This window comes from Protopterus annectens, chromosome 8.part0 (genome assembly GCF_019279795.1).
Source record: "Protopterus annectens isolate FY-2018-M chromosome 8.part0, PAN1.0, whole genome shotgun sequence".
Lineage (NCBI taxonomy): Eukaryota > Metazoa > Chordata > Ceratodontiformes > Protopteridae > Protopterus > Protopterus annectens.
Window position 1 is genome coordinate 1,221,395,350 of NC_056741.1, and position 13,596 is coordinate 1,221,408,945.

General features: G+C 45.4%; 5 non-coding genes across 5 annotated transcripts; all 5 read right to left on the bottom strand.

Annotated features, from left to right (window-relative positions):
• Nucleotides 1–1,388: 1,388 nt before the first annotated feature.
• On the bottom strand, nucleotides 1,389–1,460 carry TRNAG-UCC. The gene has a single exon. It is a non-coding gene; the product is annotated as a tRNA-Gly (tRNA).
• A 1,577-nt stretch (nucleotides 1,461–3,037) lies between these two features.
• On the bottom strand, nucleotides 3,038–3,109 carry TRNAE-UUC. The gene has a single exon. It is a non-coding gene; the product is annotated as a tRNA-Glu (tRNA).
• A 1,257-nt stretch (nucleotides 3,110–4,366) lies between these two features.
• Nucleotides 4,367–4,438, bottom strand: TRNAG-UCC. The gene has a single exon. It is a non-coding gene; the product is annotated as a tRNA-Gly (tRNA).
• A 2,908-nt stretch (nucleotides 4,439–7,346) lies between these two features.
• On the bottom strand, nucleotides 7,347–7,418 carry TRNAG-UCC. The gene has a single exon. It is a non-coding gene; the product is annotated as a tRNA-Gly (tRNA).
• Nucleotides 7,419–10,310: 2,892 nt separating this feature from the next.
• On the bottom strand, nucleotides 10,311–10,382 carry TRNAG-UCC. The gene has a single exon. It is a non-coding gene; the product is annotated as a tRNA-Gly (tRNA).
• Between the last annotated feature and the right edge of the window lie 3,214 nt (nucleotides 10,383–13,596).

The following is a 13,596-nucleotide window of genomic DNA, read 5'->3' on the forward strand; positions in this document are numbered from 1 at the left end:
TTATCTGATCTTATCTGCCTGGTAGTAGCTGTTTATAATTAAACCCCCAAAAATGCAACCCATTCCCACACCACGAGTCGAACCCGGGCCGCCTGGGTGAAAACCAGGAATCCTAACCGCTAGACCATATGGGAAAGCCCATGAATAATCCCTTCCACAGCCGACTGATTTCTGCTTTCAGACGTGCATGCCTCACATCACAATACTTTGCTGACATCTTGTGGTCAATCTACCTAGGTTCAGAGCAACGCCCATTTCACTTTTTTCCTTCACACACACACACACACACACACACACACACACACACACACACACACACACACACACACACACACACACACACACACACACACACACACGTCAAGGAGCTCAGCCTCTTATGAAAATGCCACTCATAACCTCCAACCACCTTCTCTACTTCCTCTCCACATTGCACCATCTACTGCCAGCACAGCCCAACATTCACATTACTACCTGATGCTCTTCTCTTTCAAATTTGTCTCACTCTTTACATACCTCCTAATCAGCATTTAGGCCTCACTTGGATACAGGAGCTCCTTGCCATACATTCTCTCTACTAGGGCCCTCATTGTCCAGGCAGCACGGCATGCCCCTTTTCAAGCCCTCTCTCCGACACCTTTAGTTCCAGAATTAAACACTTCCTCCCACATGATGGGTTTCAGTCTTTCTCAAACGACTACATGCCCATACATGTCAAGCAGAGTGCCTCTTTGGACCTCTTCAAGAGGAACCTTGACGATTGGATGGGAGATAGGAAATTCACCCCAGGGATCACGTCAGTCGCCCTGCTAGACAGGGGTCCAGGAAAGTAAATAATGTGGGAAGAAATAGCCAGGGAATTGTTATGGCTAGGCTTGGATAGGCCCTAGGGCTGATAGCCTAGTACCAACCTATGAACCTATGAACCTATGAATCTTTCACTCGACTGCTCTGCCTAGCAGCTTGTCAAATGGTAAAATTCAACAGTCCAGTCCAACACGCCATGGTAAATCACAGGAGCCACCAACAGTCATAGGACATAAAGTCCCATGTGATTCTTCTGCTGCAGAGGTCAAGTTGCACATACTTGAAGTCAGCCACTGTGATTCAAAGCTCATCAGCAGCACATCCACCTCTCAGGATACATTCAGGGAATCCTCTCACTTTCTGCATTATTCTGAGAAAAGTAGCAATAAAGGGCACACAGATGTTCAGGAATCTGTCATGCGGCAGGTGAAACAAAAGTGTGATGAAAGCTGGCTGACGCTGCTGCATGAGAAAGTGTGTTTTATGAAATGCAAAGGGCAGAGAAAAGAACAAAGAGTCACAAAATATGCTGTGTGTCTTTGCAGCAGGATTTAGAAAAATGCTTAAATATACAGATTTCGTGCATTGGCCAGGAATCGAACCCGGGTCAACTGCTTGGAAGGCAGCTATGCTCACCACTATACCACCAATGCTATAACGCCCAACCCCTTGCTTAATTTTACTTGACTGCTCATGCTCCACCAGCCTTTTTTCTTTTTGTCATTAGACATCCGTCTCCCTCGTTTTATTTATTTATTTATTTATTGGATGTCAGTCAACTGTGGAATGGGCTGATCCACAGAGACTTGATTCAGCCACATTCAGTGTACAAAAAATGACGACAGACACAAAAATCAAACACGAGAGTGTCCAGAAACGCACAGGCAAGGAAACAATCGTAAGACATCCAGGTGAGGCCTAAATACTGATTAGATAGTTTGTAAATTGTGACAGATTTGAAAAAGAAGAAAATGAGGTGGCAGCGTGAACATTGTGCTGTGCTGACAGTACAATAGGAAACAATCGTAAGACATGAGTGCTTGGAAGAGTATCTGCACTACCCCAAATCTGCTTTGTACACTTAACTCCTTAGGATCTTAACTCACAAGAGCGCAGGTCACAGAGAAAAAATGATCATGACTTCCCAGTAACAGAGCAAATAAAGTCATGTGTATCCTAAGTACAGCTTCAGTGTCGTGATATCGTTACACGAGGTAGGACAGTAGAAGTCTGAACTCTTTGCAGAGGCCCTTCTCTATCTGCCCCCAAACTCAGCGCACAAGTTCCCTTTCAGACCTTTGTTAATGCTACTGTGTATCACATAGTAGAAGCGAAAAAGGAAGGGATGTTGCATTTCATCTTCAAATTTATCAGATCTCTCCCAGCCAAGTGAATACATTCAGTATTTTCACGACAGCTTGCTGCAATCAGGCAGCATTTACTCAGAATGTACGCATTGACAGCAGCGGCCCTCGAACCTTTCTTTTTGATGCTGACCCACCTCCTATTAGGTGCTGAGCAGCAGCCTAGTCTGCTCCCTACTTCCTAATCATACACAAAGCACAGGCACACAGATATGTTCTTCATCTTGATCACTAGCATACAGGGTGACATATCCACCGTGATCACAGCCAAACAAGAGAGACCTTTCCAGTCCCTGTACCACAGTTTTCACAAATCCGCAGGGAGCGCAGACATTCTAGTGCACTTCCTGACCTTGATGTGGCCCAAATTAGTCAGCACCATTGGGAAGAAGATTGAATCTGGAGTCTGGAGCTTCACATAGACATGATAGGGTCTGTACATTTCCCTGTGGATCAGTCCATCCAGGTGGAAACTGAATAAAAACCTGGCCACCGACTATACAAGCCACTGCAGTACACTCATGGCGTAGCTACCTTAGGATTCATCTCATCACAGCTGCAGTTCAAGTGCCAATCTTACTAGGCATCCACTTCTATTTCACAGATCAAGCAGAGGTCACGGCAGTTGCAGTTTTCAACTGTACCAAGGGCATGTTTGCTGCAGTGTGGAGGACGCTGCAGTATGTAGGTCCTCCTCACTGCAAGGTCATCAAGACACTGAGATGGGGCTGGAGCCGAATGACTTAAGTTTTTGAAGAGAATATAGTTGAGGAGCGCATCAGTACTATCATTAACCCGAGTAGTCTTATCTGATCTTATCTGCCTGGTAGTAGCTGTTTATAATTAAACCCCAAAAATGCAACCCATTCCCACACCGGGAGTCGAACCCGGGCCGCCTGGGTGAAAACCAGGAATCCTAACCGCTAGACCATATGGGAAAGCCCATGAATAATCCCTTCCACAGCCGACTGATTTCTGCTTTCAGACGTGCATGCCTCACATCACAATACTTTGCTGACATCTTGTGGTCAATCTACCTAGGTTCAGAGCAACGCCCATTTCACTTTTTTCCTTCACACACACACACACACACACACACACACACACACACACACACACACACACACACACACACACACACACACACACACACACACACACACACGTCAAGGAGCTCAGCCTCTTATGAAAATGCCACTCATAACCTCCAACCACCTTCTCTACTTCCTCTCCACATTGCACCATCTACTGCCAGCACAGCCCAACATTCACATTACTACCTGATGCTCTTCTCTTTCAAATTTGTCTCACTCTTTACATACCTCCTAATCAGCATTTAGGCCTCACTTGGATACAGGAGCTCCTTGCCATACATTCTCTCTACTAGGGCCCTCATTGTCCAGGCAGCACGGCATGCCCCTTTTTCAAGCCCTCTCTCCGACACCTTTAGTTCCAGAATTAAACACTTCCTCCCACATGATGGGTTTCAGTCTTTCTCAAACGACTACATGCCCATACATGTCAAGCAGAGTGCCTCTTTGGACCTCTTCAAGAGGAACCTTGACGATTGGATGGGAGATAGGAAATTCACCCCAGGGATCACGTCAGTCGCCCTGCTAGACAGGGGTCCAGGAAAGTAAATAATGTGGGAAGAAATAGCCAGGGAATTGTTATGGCTAGGCTTGGATAGGCCCTAGGGCTGATAGCCTAGTACCAACCTATGAACCTATGAACCTATGAATCTTTCACTCGACTGCTCTGCCTAGCAGCTTGTCAAATGGTAAAATTCAACAGTCCAGTCCAACACGCCATGGTAAATCACAGGAGCCACCAACAGTCATAGGACATAAAGTCCCATGTGATTCTTCTGCTGCAGAGGTCAAGTTGCACATACTTGAAGTCAGCCACTGTGATTCAAAGCTCATCAGCAGCACATCCACCTCTCAGGATACATTCAGGGAATCCTCTCACTTTCTGCATTATTCTGAGAAAAGTAGCAATAAAGGGCACACAGATGTTCAGGAATCTGTCATGCGGCAGGTGAAACAAAAGTGTGATGAAAGCTGGCTGACGCTGCTGCATGAGAAAGTGTGTTTTATGAAATGCAAAGGGCAGAGAAAAGAACAAAGAGTCACAAAATATGCTGTGTGTCTTTGCAGCAGGATTTAGAAAAATGCTTAAATATACAGATTTCGTGCATTGGCCAGGAATCGAACCCGGGTCAACTGCTTGGAAGGCAGCTATGCTCACCACTATACCACCAATGCTATAACGCCCAACCCCTTGCTTAATTTTACTTGACTGCTCATGCTCCACCAGCCTTTTTTCTTTTTTGTCATTAGACATCCGTCTCCCTCGTTTTATTTATTTATTTATTTATTTATTGGATGTCAGTCAACTGTGGAATGGGCTGATCCACAGAGACTTGATTCAGCCACATTCAGTGTACAAAAAATGACGACAGACACAAAAATCAAACACGAGAGTGTCCAGAAACGCACAGGCAAGGAAACAATCGTAAGACATCCAGGTGAGGCCTAAATACTGATTAGATAGTTTGTAAATTGTGACAGATTTGAAAAAGAAGAAAATGAGGTGGCAGCGTGAACATTGTGCTGTGCTGACAGTACAATAGGAAACAATCGTAAGACATGAGTGCTTGGAAGAGTATCTGCACTACCCCAAATCTGCTTTGTACACTTAACTCCTTAGGATCTTAACTCACAAGAGCGCAGGTCACAGAGAAAAAATGATCATGACTTCCCAGTAACAGAGCAAATAAAGTCATGTGTATCCTAAGTACAGCTTCAGTGTCGTGATATCGTTACACGAGGTAGGACAGTAGAAGTCTGAACTCTTTGCAGAGGCCCTTCTCTATCTGCCCCCAAACTCAGCGCACAAGTTCCCTTTCAGACCTTTGTTAATGCTACTGTGTATCACATAGTAGAAGCGAAAAAGGAAGGGATGTTGCATTTCATCTTCAAATTTATCAGATCTCTCCCAGCCAAGTGAATACATTCAGTATTTTCACGACAGCTTGCTGCAATCAGGCAGCATTTACTCAGAATGTACGCATTGACAGCAGCGGCCCTCGAACCTTTCTTTTTGATGCTGACCCACCTCCTATTAGGTGCTGAGCAGCAGCCTAGTCTGCTCCCTACTTCCTAATCATACACAAAGCACAGGCACACAGATATGTTCTTCATCTTGATCACTAGCATACAGGGTGACATATCCACCGTGATCACAGCCAAACAAGAGAGACCTTTCCAGTCCCTGTACCACAGTTTTCACAAATCCGCAGGGAGCGCAGACATTCTAGTGCACTTCCTGACCTTGATGTGGCCCAAATTAGTCAGCACCATTGGGAAGAAGATTGAATCTGGAGTCTGGAGCTTCACATAGACATGATAGGGTCTGTACATTTCCCTGTGGATCAGTCCATCCAGGTGGAAACTGAATAAAAACCTGGCCACCGACTATACAAGCCACTGCAGTACACTCATGGCGTAGCTACCTTAGGATTCATCTCATCACAGCTGCAGTTCAAGTGCCAATCTTACTAGGCATCCACTTCTATTTCACAGATCAAGCAGAGGTCACGGCAGTTGCAGTTTTCAACTGTACCAAGGGCATGTTTGCTGCAGTGTGGAGGACGCTGCAGTATGTAGGTCCTCCTCACTGCAAGGTCATCAAGACACTGAGATGGGGCTGGAGCCGAATGACTTAAGTTTTTGAAGAGAATATAGTTGAGGAGCGCATCAGTACTATCATTAACCCGAGTAGTCTTATCTGATCTTATCTGCCTGGTAGTAGCTGTTTATAATTAAACCCCCAAAAATGCAACCCATTCCCACACCGAGTCGAACCCGGGCCGCCTGGGTGAAAACCAGGAATCCTAACCGCTAGACCATATGGGAAAGCCCATGAATAATCCCTTCCACAGCCGACTGATTTCTGCTTTCAGACGTGCATGCCTCACATCACAATACTTTGCTGACATCTTGTGGTCAATCTACCTAGGTTCAGAGCAACGCCCATTTCACTTTTTTCCTTCACACACACACACACACACACACACACACACACACACACACACACACACACACACACACACACACACACACACACACACACACACACACGTCAAGGAGCTCAGCCTCTTATGAAAATGCCACTCATAACCTCCAACCACCTTCTCTACTTCCTCTCCACATTGCACCATCTACTGCCAGCACAGCCCAACATTCACATTACTACCTGATGCTCTTCTCTTTCAAATTTGTCTCACTCTTTACATACCTCCTAATCAGCATTTAGGCCTCACTTGGATACAGGAGCTCCTTGCCATACATTCTCTCTACTAGGGCCCTCATTGTCCAGGCAGCACGGCATGCCCCTTTTTCAAGCCCTCTCTCCGACACCTTTAGTTCCAGAATTAAACACTTCCTCCCACATGATGGGTTTCAGTCTTTCTCAAACGACTACATGCCCATACATGTCAAGCAGAGTGCCTCTTTGGACCTCTTCAAGAGGAACCTTGACGATTGGATGGGAGATAGGAAATTCACCCCAGGGATCACGTCAGTCGCCCTGCTAGACAGGGGTCCAGGAAAGTAAATAATGTGGGAAGAAATAGCCAGGGAATTGTTATGGCTAGGCTTGGATAGGCCCTAGGGCTGATAGCCTAGTACCAACCTATGAACCTATGAACCTATGAATCTTTCACTCGACTGCTCTGCCTAGCAGCTTGTCAAATGGTAAAATTCAACAGTCCAGTCCAACACGCCATGGTAAATCACAGGAGCCACCAACAGTCATAGGACATAAAGTCCCATGTGATTCTTCTGCTGCAGAGGTCAAGTTGCACATACTTGAAGTCAGCCACTGTGATTCAAAGCTCATCAGCAGCACATCCACCTCTCAGGATACATTCAGGGAATCCTCTCACTTTCTGCATTATTCTGAGAAAAGTAGCAATAAAGGGCACACAGATGTTCAGGAATCTGTCATGCGGCAGGTGAAACAAAAGTGTGATGAAAGCTGGCTGACGCTGCTGCATGAGAAAGTGTGTTTTATGAAATGCAAAGGGCAGAGAAAAGAACAAAGAGTCACAAAATATGCTGTGTGTCTTTGCAGCAGGATTTAGAAAAATGCTTAAATATACAGATTTCGTGCATTGGCCGGGAATCGAACCCGGGTCAACTGCTTGGAAGGCAGCTATGCTCACCACTATACCACCAATGCTATAACGCCCAACCCCTTGCTTAATTTTACTTGACTGCTCATGCTCCACCAGCCTTTTTTCTTTTTTGTCATTAGACATCCGTCTCCCTCGTTTTATTTATTTATTTATTTATTGGATGTCAGTCAACTGTGGAATGGGCTGATCCACAGAGACTTGATTCAGCCACATTCAGTGTACAAAAAATGACGACAGACACAAAAATCAAACACGAGAGTGTCCAGAAACGCACAGGCAAGGAAACAATCGTAAGACATCCAGGTGAGGCCTAAATACTGATTAGATAGTTTGTAAATTGTGACAGATTTGAAAAAGAAGAAAATGAGGTGGCAGCGTGAACATTGTGCTGTGCTGACAGTACAATAGGAAACAATCGTAAGACATGAGTGCTTGGAAGAGTATCTGCACTACCCCAAATCTGCTTTGTACACTTAACTCCTTAGGATCTTAACTCACAAGAGCGCAGGTCACAGAGAAAAATGATCATGACTTCCCAGTAACAGAGCAAATAAAGTCATGTGTATCCTAAGTACAGCTTCAGTGTCGTGATATCGTTACACGAGGTAGGACAGTAGAAGTCTGAACTCTTTGCAGAGGCCCTTCTCTATCTGCCCCCAAACTCAGCGCACAAGTTCCCTTTCAGACCTTTGTTAATGCTACTGTGTATCACATAGTAGAAGCGAAAAAGGAAGGGATGTTGCATTTCATCTTCAAATTTATCAGATCTCTCCCAGCCAAGTGAATACATTCAGTATTTTCACGACAGCTTGCTGCAATCAGGCAGCATTTACTCAGAATGTACGCATTGACAGCAGCGGCCCTCGAACCTTTCTTTTTGATGCTGACCCACCTCCTATTAGGTGCTGAGCAGCAGCCTAGTCTGCTCCCTACTTCCTAATCATACACAAAGCACAGGCACACAGATATGTTCTTCATCTTGATCACTAGCATACAGGGTGACATATCCACCGTGATCACAGCCAAACAAGAGAGACCTTTCCAGTCCCTGTACCACAGTTTTCACAAATCCGCAGGGAGCGCAGACATTCTAGTGCACTTCCTGACCTTGATGTGGCCCAAATTAGTCAGCACCATTGGGAAGAAGATTGAATCTGGAGTCTGGAGCTTCACATAGACATGATAGGGTCTGTACATTTCCCTGTGGATCAGTCCATCCAGGTGGAAACTGAATAAAAACCTGGCCACCGACTATACAAGCCACTGCAGTACACTCATGGCGTAGCTACCTTAGGATTCATCTCATCACAGCTGCAGTTCAAGTGCCAATCTTACTAGGCATCCACTTCTATTTCACAGATCAAGCAGAGGTCACGGCAGTTGCAGTTTTCAACTGTACCAAGGGCATGTTTGCTGCAGTGTGGAGGACGCTGCAGTATGTAGGTCCTCCTCACTGCAAGGTCATCAAGACACTGAGATGGGGCTGGAGCCGAATGACTTAAGTTTTTGAAGAGAATATAGTTGAGGAGCGCATCAGTACTATCATTAACCCGAGTAGTCTTATCTGATCTTATCTGCCTGGTAGTAGCTGTTTATAATTAAACCCCCAAAAATGCAACCCATTCCCACACCGGGCCGCCTGGGTGAAAACCAGGAATCCTAACCGCTAGACCATATGGGAAAGCCCATGAATAATCCCTTCCACAGCCGACTGATTTCTGCTTTCAGACGTGCATGCCTCACATCACAATACTTTGCTGACATCTTGTGGTCAATCTACCTAGGTTCAGAGCAACGCCCATTTCACTTTTTTCCTTCACACACACACACACACACACACACACACACACACACACACACACACACACACACACACACACACACACACACACACACACACACACACGTCAAGGAGCTCAGCCTCTTATGAAAATGCCACTCATAACCTCCAACCACCTTCTCTACTTCCTCTCCACATTGCACCATCTACTGCCAGCACAGCCCAACATTCACATTACTACCTGATGCTCTTCTCTTTCAAATTTGTCTCACTCTTTACATACCTCCTAATCAGCATTTAGGCCTCACTTGGATACAGGAGCTCCTTGCCATACATTCTCTCTACTAGGGCCCTCATTGTCCAGGCAGCACGGCATGCCCCTTTTTCAAGCCCTCTCTCCGACACCTTTAGTTCCAGAATTAAACACTTCCTCCCACATGATGGGTTTCAGTCTTTCTCAAACGACTACATGCCCATACATGTCAAGCAGAGTGCCTCTTTGGACCTCTTCAAGAGGAACCTTGACGATTGGATGGGAGATAGGAAATTCACCCCAGGGATCACGTCAGTCGCCCTGCTAGACAGGGGTCCAGGAAAGTAAATAATGTGGGAAGAAATAGCCAGGGAATTGTTATGGCTAGGCTTGGATAGGCCCTAGGGCTGATAGCCTAGTACCAACCTATGAACCTATGAACCTATGAATCTTTCACTCGACTGCTCTGCCTAGCAGCTTGTCAAATGGTAAAATTCAACAGTCCAGTCCAACACGCCATGGTAAATCACAGGAGCCACCAACAGTCATAGGACATAAAGTCCCATGTGATTCTTCTGCTGCAGAGGTCAAGTTGCACATACTTGAAGTCAGCCACTGTGATTCAAAGCTCATCAGCAGCACATCCACCTCTCAGGATACATTCAGGGAATCCTCTCACTTTCTGCATTATTCTGAGAAAAGTAGCAATAAAGGGCACACAGATGTTCAGGAATCTGTCATGCGGCAGGTGAAACAAAAGTGTGATGAAAGCTGGCTGACGCTGCTGCATGAGAAAGTGTGTTTTATGAAATGCAAAGGGCAGAGAAAAGAACAAAGAGTCACAAAATATGCTGTGTGTCTTTGCAGCAGGATTTAGAAAAATGCTTAAATATACAGATTTCGTGCATTGGCCAGGAATCGAACCCGGGTCAACTGCTTGGAAGGCAGCTATGCTCACCACTATACCACCAATGCTATAACGCCCAACCCCTTGCTTAATTTTACTTGACTGCTCATGCTCCACCAGCCTTTTTTCTTTTTGTCATTAGACATCCGTCTCCCTCGTTTTATTTATTTATTTATTTATTGGATGTCAGTCAACTGTGGAATGGGCTGATCCACAGAGACTTGATTCAGCCACATTCAGTGTACAAAAAATGACGACAGACACAAAAATCAAACACGAGAGTGTCCAGAAACGCACAGGCAAGGAAACAATCGTAAGACATCCAGGTGAGGCCTAAATACTGATTAGATAGTTTGTAAATTGTGACAGATTTGAAAAAGAAGAAAATGAGGTGGCAGCGTGAACATTGTGCTGTGCTGACAGTACAATAGGAAACAATCGTAAGACATGAGTGCTTGGAAGAGTATCTGCACTACCCCAAATCTGCTTTGTACACTTAACTCCTTAGGATCTTAAGATGATACTAAGCTATTGGCTCTGATGCTCTTTTAAGCCTTGCAAAGAATTTCACCCATGTTTCCACAAAGTCAGCACCTGCTTTCCCTGTCCAGCAGCGACACAGGTGGGATCCCATGGGTATATTTTGTATTTCCCATCCAGTCATCCAGGTTCCTCTTAAACAGGGCTAGTGAGGTACTCTGCTTGACATGGAGAGGAAGTCTATGCCACAGATGGGGGAGTCTTTAGGACATAAATCTATCCCGCCAGCAAGTTCTATTAATGTCACAGACCAGGTTGATACCTTGGGTGAAGGTTGAGTGAGTGAAGTTTGACTTACAGATATGCAGCAATTCCATCAAGGCTGAGTCTGAAATGGCCATGTATGCCAGACACAGGTCACCTGTGAGCAGTCTGTATGAGACTGAATAGATGGAGAGGGATTTAGCCTATCTGTATAGGATAGGTGTTTGAGACCCTGAGTTTTCCTGGTCAGGAACTTCTGTGATCTCTCCAACTGCTGCATGTACTTGGCAAGGTACATTCTGAAGGGGGTATTGTACTCAATAACGTGTTTGATAAGGAGGGATTTATGATCTCCTTGTTCCTGAATGAAATACCCTTACTTATGAGGTGGGCCATGTAGAAAGCCTTTCATACAATGGAGGCAACATGGTGGTCAAAAGTCAGGTTGCTTTCAACCTGGGTGCCCAAGTCCCTCATGACTGATTGTGTGCTTAGTACATTGTTATTAATGAGATAATTAGTGGACACACCATTTTCCCTAAAGGGGATGATGATGAATTTCATGTAATTCAGTTTGAGGCCATGCTTCTGGCACCAGTCATTAGTTTGTTAAGGCCCTCTTGGAGCATGTTCACATCACTAGGGGAATTTATGACAATGCCCAGCTTATAGCCATCTGCAACCTTGGTCAGCCACAGACCACTGGTTTTGGCTTGCACCTCAGAAAAGTATATCCCAAACAGTAGAGGCCTCAAGACTGATTCTTGGGGTACTCCACTTGTTATGGGTCTGCTACTAGAGGTGGCTTCCCCTATTTTGACTGAGTGGGTTCTATCAATGAGCCAGTTAGCTACTCATCTGGTAACATATGGGTTGATGCCTATCTGGGAGAGTTTATCTATAATGCCTGAGTGGGGAATAGTGTTGAAGGCTTTGGCTAGGTCAAGGTAGGTGGTGTGCACTGCCTTGCCCTCATCTATGACTTTAGTGACTGTTTAGAAGAAGGTGACCAAGTTTAACAGGCATGATCTCCCTTTGCCAAAACCAAGCATTTGGAGGTTGCCAATGTCCTTGTTTATAAGGTCCATGATAATGCATTCCATGGCCTTGCAGATCAGGCTAGTTAGGCTACTTGGCTAAGTTGTCTGGGTCAGTGGACGCTCCACCTTTGTGCAGAGGGATGACAGTGGCTGTGCTCCATTCTGCTGGGACAAAGCCAGTGCACAGGCTTCAGTTGAATAGGGTGCCTAGTCATGCTGAGAGCACTGATGTTGCCTTATGTTGTGGGGTCCCATGGAGGCTGTATTTTTTGCCTTTGAAAGATCATTAATAACCTGCTCCCTGGTGATGAGGGGAGGGGGGAAGGTACTGGGGATGTCCTGGTTTACTGATGGGGGACAGGGGGGTGACGTTTTCACTGAATGTGTCTGCCAGCAGGTTGGCTATATCTGTGGCATTTGTGTATATGGTATTTTTGACCACCAATTCAGAGCAGATGTGGAAGTTACCGTTGAGATTGCAGACATATGCGAAGAAGGCCTTGTGATTGTCCATAGTGGATGTGGCCAATTATGACTTGAAGTTAACCTTACAGGATTTCAGCAGTGACCTTATTTGCTTCTTCAGACAAAGGAGAGATTGCTTCCAACTTGGCACCTGCTCCTTCTTGGTCCTGGACAGCAAGTTTTTCCTTTTATTATAGAGTCTGTTTATTGCTGCTGTCCACCAGACAGGTTTATTGTTCCATGAAGAAGATGATTTGGTCCTGTCAGGTATTGCTGAGTCCATGCAGCTATATAGTTACTCATATAGTTTTTTGGTGTAGGCTTGGACATTAGTGCTTGATTCAACTGAAGGGATGGGGTCTGTGAAGCTGCTTATACCTGCTCTCAGGAGGTTGTAGTCAGCTTTGGAAAGGTTTTTTGTTCGACTCTGGCAAGAGGGGGGTCAGGAGAGATGGTCACTTTGAAAGTAATTGTATTATGGTTGGATCTTACCAAGGAGGATGCCACTGTAGGGGTGCTGCAGTGGTTACTCATGTTGGTTAGTAACAGGTCCAGGATATTTTCACCTCTTGTGGGGTGTCAGCCAGCTGATCCAATGCATTGGCACTGACAAAGTTGAGGAATCTCTGGCCGTTCATGTTTGAGCTAGAATAGATCTTCTACTTTGTGGTTGTGTAGTTAAAATCACCCAGGATCAGGGTAGAAGGTTGAATCTTGATGGATTCAAGTAAGTCTAGATAGATGGAGTAGGCCTCCTGAATCATGGTTGGGGGTCTGTAAGCTAGCTATGATTTGAATAGGCATTTTGTCAATAGGTAACTGCACCTGGAGTGTCTCTGGTGCGTCATACTGTTTGACCAGTCTGGAGGTGTGTATGTGTTTAATAAATATTGAAACTCCACCTCCTTTGGTTTTGTAGCCCTCTGTTTGGGGTCTGAAAGTATGGTAGGACAAGTAACCTGGTAAGGTTGGGGTGCTCTCTGCTGCTCTGAATCAGGTTTTAGTGACTGCACAAATGTCAGCATCTTCCAGG